The sequence below is a fragment of the Patiria miniata genome, unplaced genomic scaffold, assembly GCF_015706575.1.
Source record: "Patiria miniata isolate m_02_andy unplaced genomic scaffold, ASM1570657v1 HiC_scaffold_10, whole genome shotgun sequence".
NCBI classification, from domain to species: domain Eukaryota; kingdom Metazoa; phylum Echinodermata; class Asteroidea; order Valvatida; family Asterinidae; genus Patiria; species Patiria miniata.
The window spans coordinates 17,127,473-17,136,591 of record NW_024037048.1 but is presented as its reverse complement, the minus strand read 5'-3'; the positions used below and the strand labels follow the sequence as shown (position 1 = coordinate 17,136,591).

General features: G+C 36.9%; 1 long non-coding RNA gene across 1 annotated transcript; it reads left to right on the top strand.

The window, feature by feature from the left end:
• The first annotated feature begins 1,602 nt into the window (after positions 1–1,602).
• Positions 1,603–5,689, top strand: LOC119739100. The gene is made up of 4 exons (XR_005272535.1): positions 1,603–2,462; positions 3,626–3,769; positions 4,532–4,614; positions 5,174–5,689. It is a non-coding gene; the product is annotated as an uncharacterized LOC119739100 (long non-coding RNA).
• Positions 5,690–9,119: the final 3,430 nt, after the last annotated feature.

Below are 9,119 nucleotides of genomic sequence, written 5' to 3'. Positions count from 1 at the left end.
ACACTCAGTGCAAAATCGAATACCAACAAAAGAAATGGATTTTCTTTTGCACGGAAAAGTTGCCTTCACGCTTTGGTTGGTGTAAAATATTTAAAAAAAAATCGAATGCGCTAAATGCGACCTTTTTTTCAATGTAATGAACAGTCTCTCAGATTGGAAGAACAAGTTGCGAAATTGGACGGGAAAACCTATATGTTATGATTCCCGAAGTTGATAAACAATCACAAACGAATTACAACGTGATCAACGATCAAGGAAAAATTAGGACAACGGTTGCGAACACAATTCCGATTTAAAAAATAAAGAAAAGAAGACAAATTCCAAAGAATCTGATTACACAGCAACTAAATATTGGTGTGATCAATATTTGTTTTCATCTTAGTTCTCTTTTTTTGCCAACTGATGTACCTGCAAAAAAAAAATGTGAAGGAAATTTCAGCGTGTTTCCGCTATAAGTTCGAGGCACCCTGATGAGTTTAACGAGGAATTTGCAAAGACTGCGGGCCAAAATGTCTGGCATAGTTCTACGGTGGGTGTTATAGGGAGGGAATATCACTCGAGGGATGTTTTCTGTTAAAATTTTGACCAAAAGGTGTATAAATATAGACAAAAAATACAGTCTCCCACCAAAATCACTGCTCTGTTCGATGATTGAGTGAGGAAAATGTCAAATAACAGACACTCACCTCGATGTAACGTTCTTGAATTCTATCACGAAGGGAATCCTCAACACTCAGCAGATTGCGAGCTGGAAATAATACCAACGAAAATGAGTCATTGAAAATCCGCTGGGAGATATCTTGGGGGCTGTTGGGGGAAGCATAGCTGAATTTCACAAGTAAAACACCCCCAGATCAAAATCTCTGTCGGGCGAAATGTGATCTGGATTGATAATATATTTTTAAGCGGAATGCGTCCTGCATGCAACAGTCCCGAACAGACCCACGCACGAGCAACAATATTCAAGTCTTCTTTGTAGGATTTAATATTTTCAAATCAAACGTAATAACTACCAAAACAAATGCCCAGATTTTCTGAGAGAAATCTGTATGCAAAAAGAATTTAAGGACACGTAGGATCATTTGCAATTGCCCGGAAAAGTACATTTAATGGCAGAAACCTTGCAATGCTGAGAGTGAAGATAACCCAGCTAACACATCACGTTGCCACAACGTTGTGCAAAGTTGTGAAAATGTTGTCATTTGGTAACGTGTCACGATGACATTCAAGCAACGTTGACACAACGTTTGACTGTATAATTGTTGGTTGTAAAAATGTTGTATATTGGTAATTTGTACAACGTTGTACGAAAGTCATCATATGACATTGTATTGACGTTGTATGGTGGTCGTTTCACAATCGTTGTAATAAAGTAATAAATATGACGTTGTGGTTACGTTAAATGTAGGTGTTTTCATGACGTTGTTTTTAAGTTGTCAATGTTACGTTGTCAGAACGTTGTAATTTAGAATGTTTACAACGTTGCTGTGAGGTTATAATCATGACGTTGAGTTAACGTTCCATCTACATTATTTTATAACGTTTTTTTCAGTTGTGAAAATCACATTGTCACGATGTTGTAGTTTAGTATTTCAAAACGTTGCAGTGATGTAAAATTCATGACGTTGTTGTAACATTGTACGTGGGTACTTTCACAACGTTGTTGGTATGTTGTTATTCTCACGTTGTCATGACGTTGTAGATAACAATTTACACCACGTTGCTGTGCTCATGACGTTATGATGACGTTGCATAAAAGTCTCACCATAATGGTGTTGTTAAGTTGTAAATTTCATGTTGTCGTGACATTGCAGTTTGGTATTTTCATGTTGTGTTATGTTGAGAGCTCACGTTGCTGTAACGTTTTATAAAGGTGTTTTGACACTGAATTTAAGTTGCAATTATGCTGTGCGTTACGATCCATGCTGTTTTGGTATTGACAAAAACATTGTGATTACGATTTACTGAATGTGAAGTGAACATAATATGTTTTAATTAATGATGTTTTATTTGATAATAATTAACATTTGGGTGCCGCCTTGCATTAATAATGTAACTCATGAAATTTCGAACATCATCATGTTTGTTTTGTCGTAGTAGGAATATAATGTTTCCAGATATTTTTCTAATGGTCTAAGATGGATGAGATCGTGGTCAAAGCGCGACTGTTTCCCGCTCATATTCATTGTTGAATACTCAATGTATACATGTACTTTATTGCACACACCAACGTAACTAGAAATATGATTCCTGTTCTCAAAGAAAATATTACCATGGCGCATGCGCATCAGCAGAAATTCCACGTCCAGACCGCGTGATAGCTTATTTGAATTGCTCTGCTCAGTCGAGTCAGCAATCGAGCAGCAGCAGCTCACTATAACGGTCGCCGACTCGCCGTCCAGTTGATGTGAAGTAGCCATGGTCGCCAAGCAAGTTATTTTCACTACAGCATTTCTTAGAAGGTAGGAATGAAATTTTCTGTATCTTGACTTCATTCTTGTGTCGAACACATTGTCTAAAAATCTGATGAAAGGATCAAATTAAAGTAAAACAACTTTTCGAACAAAGTCGCTGTCAAAAAATGAAGATTTTCCTATGCCTATCATCTTTGGTTTTTTTTAATAATTGTTGAAAATGTTCTTCAGACTCGATCAGAATAAATGTAGATTAATTAGGAGTGAAAATATGTGCCTCAATTGAGATTGGAGGCTCGTCAATGCGAACAGTTTTGGAAATCATACACTGAAAGAAACGTTCAAGTCATTTGGTTTTCAATTTGATAATAAAATCTTGGTATTATTCCAAGGAAATATTATACATGTGGATCAGATTTACTCGAATTCATGTTAGACCTTTTTAAAAACGTTTTAGGTTGGAAAGTTATTTGTTCGGTAGTTATAATTTTACATAAAACAGATATTGTTTTAGCAATTGGTAAAAATGGCAAAAGTGTATACATTATATCGAGAAGACTTTTGATTTGTGTACTATAGTATATGCCTATGTTTGTATTTTTTCCTTCAAATTGATGAATTAATTAAAATGTAAAAATATTGTATTGAGATACCCATGATACCCGAGCCAACAACCGTGAAATTGTTACCTGGGGTATCTCTTAATTTATATATCTGAGTTGATTTTCTCTCAACTAAAACTAGAGAAAATTTGAGCATAAACAGTCCGTTATAAAATTCCCGCTCAAAGACACAGTGTACGGTTGTAATAGCAACGCGCATTAGCATTTTAGTCTCAAGGGTCAGGCCTAAAGTTCACGTACCAGGACCGTACACGTATAAACGGTCATCTGGCTTTCGTTGGCTTGTACAATAACAAGTGTATACAGTTTCAATCCGGGCTTTCGGGCTGTATAGCTCCCAGGGTTTGGCGTGATTTATGGGAGTTTGACCAAAGTGTGTGGAGTAGAGTTCAGGGCCAGGTCAGCACTGTTACAAGATCAATGAAAAATACGCGAACTATAAAAGCCTTTTCTAAAAAGGGTCATTTGTAGACTAGTTGTATTATTTATGTGGGTTGAAGAGCACGGGGACATCATATTTACACTGTGTTAAAACTTGATTAGTTTTATATATTTCTCAACCTTAAAAAACATCGTTACTTTCTCCAGGTAGGCAGTACACATGTATGCTATACGTGAGTGCACTGGCAGCAGGATGTGGCATGTTTAAACTTTTAACTTCAGCAGTCTTCGAGGGAGGAAGTTTCTAACTATTTTGAAAACCACCCCATACATCTCTTCAAGGTTGTTGCTGTAAGTAATTCAACATACACTGACCTTCTATATACATGTTCTGTAAGATGGTGAAATTAACTTTTAAAATGTGTTGAAAATACACCTTGGTCGAAATTTGTTAAGTGATTACCTGACGTTCACCAGACACCTATATTAATTCAATTTATGTATTCATGAAATTTATCTATACTATAAAATTCAAGACCGTGAACCCATTGCATGCATATCCAAATCCTTCCAACTCAAAATGTTCATACTAGCACGTCCGCCTTAACAAAGTCATTCTTGTCGAGTCATGCGCCAGAAAAGATGCGTGCCCAATACTCTCTAAAAATAACCAAAAAAACCCCACACATTTTGCGTGAACCTCCCCGACGAGAGCTGATTAATTTTTTAGTAGGTTTTAACTTGAATGTTGTGAAAAAATGCAATGAAGTTTATAATTTTTATCGTTAGATGTCTTTCAAAAATAATAACTTGTATTTCGCAGGAAAATAGCAGTTGAAAAAAAGTAAATAAACTTTCAAAGTGAAACTCGAAAGTAGCGTAGGCAACGGATCTTTAATCAAAATAATTATGAATCAAATTAGGTTTTGCCCTTCACCGACGTATAAACACTGTGTACCCAGTGTGTATTCGCATAAAATAATTATGCGCATATCAAAACTGCAACTGGACGGTTCTTCTTAATATTTAATGAAACTGTTTCGTGTGGAATTTAAATAACTTTAAAAAAGCTTGAGCTCTTTGGTAATCAAATATTTTCTGTATTATATTCAGGTACCTGCATGACATGACTTCGCATGAACTTTTAGAAATGGCAGCCGATTGTGCTTGGTTGTCTAGAAGGGCCAAGATTCAAGGTAAGTGTATTAAGAAACTAACCATCGCAGTCACTAAATTGATTGGTCCAAAGGTATCAGCGACAAACACCTTAAATACACTTCTGAAACGAGCACCATAGACCTAATGCAATGCCTACTACCAAGACCATAAACTTGCGGAAGAACCAACATTTTGATCGTTACGTACATACATTTGAACATGAAGTTGTTTAGATTACATAAAAATGCGTAAAACAGGCTTGCGCTTTAACTCTCAACCAGGGTTTTTGGTTACCCTTTAAATTTGAGAAATATCCTTGACTTCAGGGTCAACTTGAAACAAGAGGCTCATTTATTTTATCCCTGTCTCTTGTGGGTTAAAGATTGTACATGTAGAAACACAGGCACAGCTCTGCTTGAAGTACATGTATTGAGAAGACAGACATTATCTGGATATACATGTAGTTTTAAATTTCACATCTGGTGAGCCAGCGTGACACGTAGTGAGTGTTTTAGGCCTGAGGCAGCAACCATTAAATGGTTCATAATGTTTAAATAATTGATACATTGTTTTTTGTTTTCCTTATTTTCTTGTCAGATTCGTGTCTTTGGAGAAGTGCCATATTGACAATTAACCTTGCTGAACAAGGAATCCACTTACTTCTACATCTGGATAATCTTCTGTTAAAGGTTCCATTAGATGAATGTTACGCTAAAACATAGATTGGGCAATTAGCCAATCTTAATGGAGGTATTCAAAGAAAATCATGTTGAAATGTCAATATTTTAAAATGCAGGTTTTTGCGAGTTCCCTGCATACAAATATATCTTCACGAACAAACGCTATTCAAGTATCCCTTTCAAGTGTAATTCTTTTTCATAGACTCTGTAGCTACAAAAAAAAACCAAAACAATTCCTTTGAGTTTTCTTTTGAAGATGTTCCATGGGAGAGAAAGAAATTGAAGGATCTAGATAGAGGACAGATTTAAAAAGCATGTGATTCAGTAGATTAAAAGTTGTCTGATCTATTTTATTTGTTCGATGTGAAAGTCGCCTTCCTATACTATATTTCTCATCACGGACAGTGGAAAATACTAATTTTCAAATACTATTTGAAACAATTATTTTGCCTGAATGTACGTTACGTATAGCACTGTGTATTTTTCATGAATTGATCCAATACATGAATAGGTATTCTCTAGTGTGGGTAACATTGTGATATGGTACCCCTCTGAAGGTGATGTATAAAACCGGTTAGTGGTTAGTTGGTCGACGATAATAGCCCTTGTATTCCGGCTCTGGCTATATTATTGGCGACCAGATCGACCCTTTATCTTCTAATTGCTCAGTAACAACGTTATTGTCTTGTTAAAAGGTTGGTTCATACTCTGTGAAGTTACGGCAATTCACTTTGTGAAGTTACGGCAATCATTAACGCCAGCGCTAAAAATTCTGGGGAAAAAAGAGTGAACCACATTTAACTCTGGGCAATTTGGAGTCAAATGGTTTCGATGTCAACATTTCAAAATTTGCTTTCACTTGAAGTATGAACCGATCGTCAGAGCTCAGCCCAGTCACTAAGGCGTGAATTCCTTAATGTGGATTCAAGTAAAAGACTTTAATTGTATACCATTCACGAAATGGACCCTGTAGTAAAATGTGCATGTTGATGTGTCCAAATAATTGCAGTGAGTATTAATTACACTTACCGTTTTAGTGATTGCATTTTAGTAATGTTTTTACATGCTGTTGTTTCTGAACACTCTTTGTAATAAAATTAGAGAAACATGAATTACATGTATGTTTAATTGTTTTGTTATCGTTTTCAGAAACATTTCTCCATAAATGCCCAGTAGGCTGCAGTAAGTTGGCCACCATGTTGCAGCAGCATGTCCATTAGGTTGTAGTAACGTGTCCACAAAGTTGCAGCAACGTTTCTTTAAAGTTGCAGAAACGTCCCATTTAGCTGCAATAACGTGCCCGCAAAGTTGCAGCAATGTCCTCATAAAGTTGCAGTAACGTCCCCATAAAGTTGCAGTAACGTGCCCATAAAGTTGCTTAAACGTGTCCAATACGTTGCTTTAACGTGTACAATAAGTTGCATCAACGTGTCCAGTAAGTTGCAGTGACGTCCCAAATTAGGTTGCAGTAACGTGCTAATCAAGTGGTAATCATGTCGCCAAAAGGTTGTAGAAACGTGCGTAGAAGTTGCTGTTATGTGTCAATTTGGTCGCAAATAACGTTGCGTCAAGGTGGTAATCATGTGCAATCACGACCAAAAAAAGTTGTGATGTATGTTGCGTTTACGTTGAGGAAACGTCATTGTAACGTTGCGTGATAACGTTGTAGCAACGCGCACGCGAGTCAACATTTTTACGTTGCCGCAACGTCATTTTCCTCACGTGGCAACAACGAAAACCTGACCTTTTTGCAACGTTGTCACAACGTAAATGTGTTAGCTGGGAAGACTGGTATCAAATACCCGGTAAAAGTATTTCGCCTGATATGTCGGTTGAAAACTTTGCAGGTGTTTTTAAAATTAAAAAAAAATAGTTAAGGTGTTATAAAGCACGGAATCAAGATACGAGATCCAACAAAATAGTGCATACGTTTTCTCTGCTTTTTCTTAATGATAGTATCCACTGAGCTGAAACTTCAACAGTTTAGTTGCGACCTTCTTAAGTTTTTAAAGCCATTTTGTTGCTTCTCACGAAAAAAAATTTCAAAAGCAAATAATCCTATGTTTTCTATTTTGAATTGCTTGCATTTGAAATTGTAGGCATCACAATGAACATACATTTTCTGCATTATCAAGGACAATCAATCTCATACCAAGGCAGTAGTGGCGGAAATCAGGTGGACACCGCAGTCAAGGTACGGTCGTTACACAAATAATTATGTTCCGGATTGGAAATCAGCGCACCGGTTTGACTACTAGCATCATCCCCCATTTGTTTGTTAACCGAATAATGTCCCATATTTTTTTTATTATTATTTCTGTACCAACTGACCAAACACTTTCAAAGTATTCAGCAAATACTACTATCGCCATATTTCAAGAAAATATTCAACGAAATCTAAGTGGCATGCTGAGTGGAACCCTGCATGCAAACAGAGCTTGTTCTTCATATTTTAAGACGAACAGCGGACAAGGCGGATCCGGGGGGGGGGGGGGAAGGGGCCATGCCCCCCCCCCCCCAAAAAAAACCATTTTGTTTTTAAGTGACGTCGCAATAAAGGCACGCACTGGGTACACTACCATCTTTTCGAAACAAAAAATGGTTAAAGTGGTCAGAAATTTCCTCAGATCGCCACAGAGCATTTAGAATTACAAAGAATTCGGGGCCCATGATTAAGCGGGCCCTGAACCCCACGCCGTAATTTTTTTGACCCACTTTCCGGGGACCAATTTTTTGGGGGGGCTACCCCCAAAAAATTGTGTTCTGGATCCGCCCTTGACAGGGAACAGAAGGGACGAATAATGTGCACAGACATCAACGCTGTACATGATTGCTACAAATGAATCCAACTAGATAAAGCAATTTGAACTTGAATAAAACTGTGAGCATCATCACGATCCGGTCCGTTTGTGTTTGCGCCCTCTTTATTCAGTGACACGTTCATCCTGCAGTGATTGAATGTTTGATGATCAAACCGGAATGGCGCACTGTGAACTCTAGCGAAATGACACAGTTTAACAACAAAGTTCAAAGGGTACTGAGTATCCACATAAATGATAACACATAATAAGACAGGCATGTTTGAGTTGTCTGGATTTCCTGATAAACGTTCTTCCGTGACCAACTTCTCCATAACTCTTCATCCTGAATTAGTTTGAGTGATTGCCGGAATACAATGTGAGTACATCGAATCAGGATTTCATGTTTAAAAATTAAAATGATAAATTAAACAGGGACAAAACGAGGCAGAAAATAAGGGGGTGGTTGATCATACCTATATACTGTTTAGGTTAAAGAGTCGAACATTCGCAAGATTGTTTTCTTTAAACCAAAATGTTAACGCAGTAATTTTTTTACCTGAACTATTACAAGTGCGTGAATTATTTTGAATAAGTGCGAATCCCAATCAATTTCAACTATTCTGAATCACAGCAGGGAACTTGATGTAATGAGCTCTTTAAAAAAATGCTCCCAAAATTTGATTCAAAACCAGTCGAGTCTGAACAGCTTTGTTTTTGACACTGAATTATTTCGTGTTTGTATAGTGTTATATCAGACAATATATATCGTCTTAAAAAATTGAAGACGTTTTCGAAATAGTGTGCCGGTGGGCAGACTATTAACGTGTGTTAGCAACGAAATTCAGTGACAAAAACCAAAAAAATAATCCCTTTAATTTATCTGTTTTGGTCAAATGTATAGCATCAACTAAGCTAAAAGTTCAAAAGTTAGTTGTGCTGAATCATACTTAAGATTGTGAGCAATTGATCATATGTTCCTCTAACTGGTTCAAGGTTGCTTGAACTTGTAGTTATAGGAATCACAATGAGCATACAGTTTCTGCATTTGTGGGGGAAATCGAT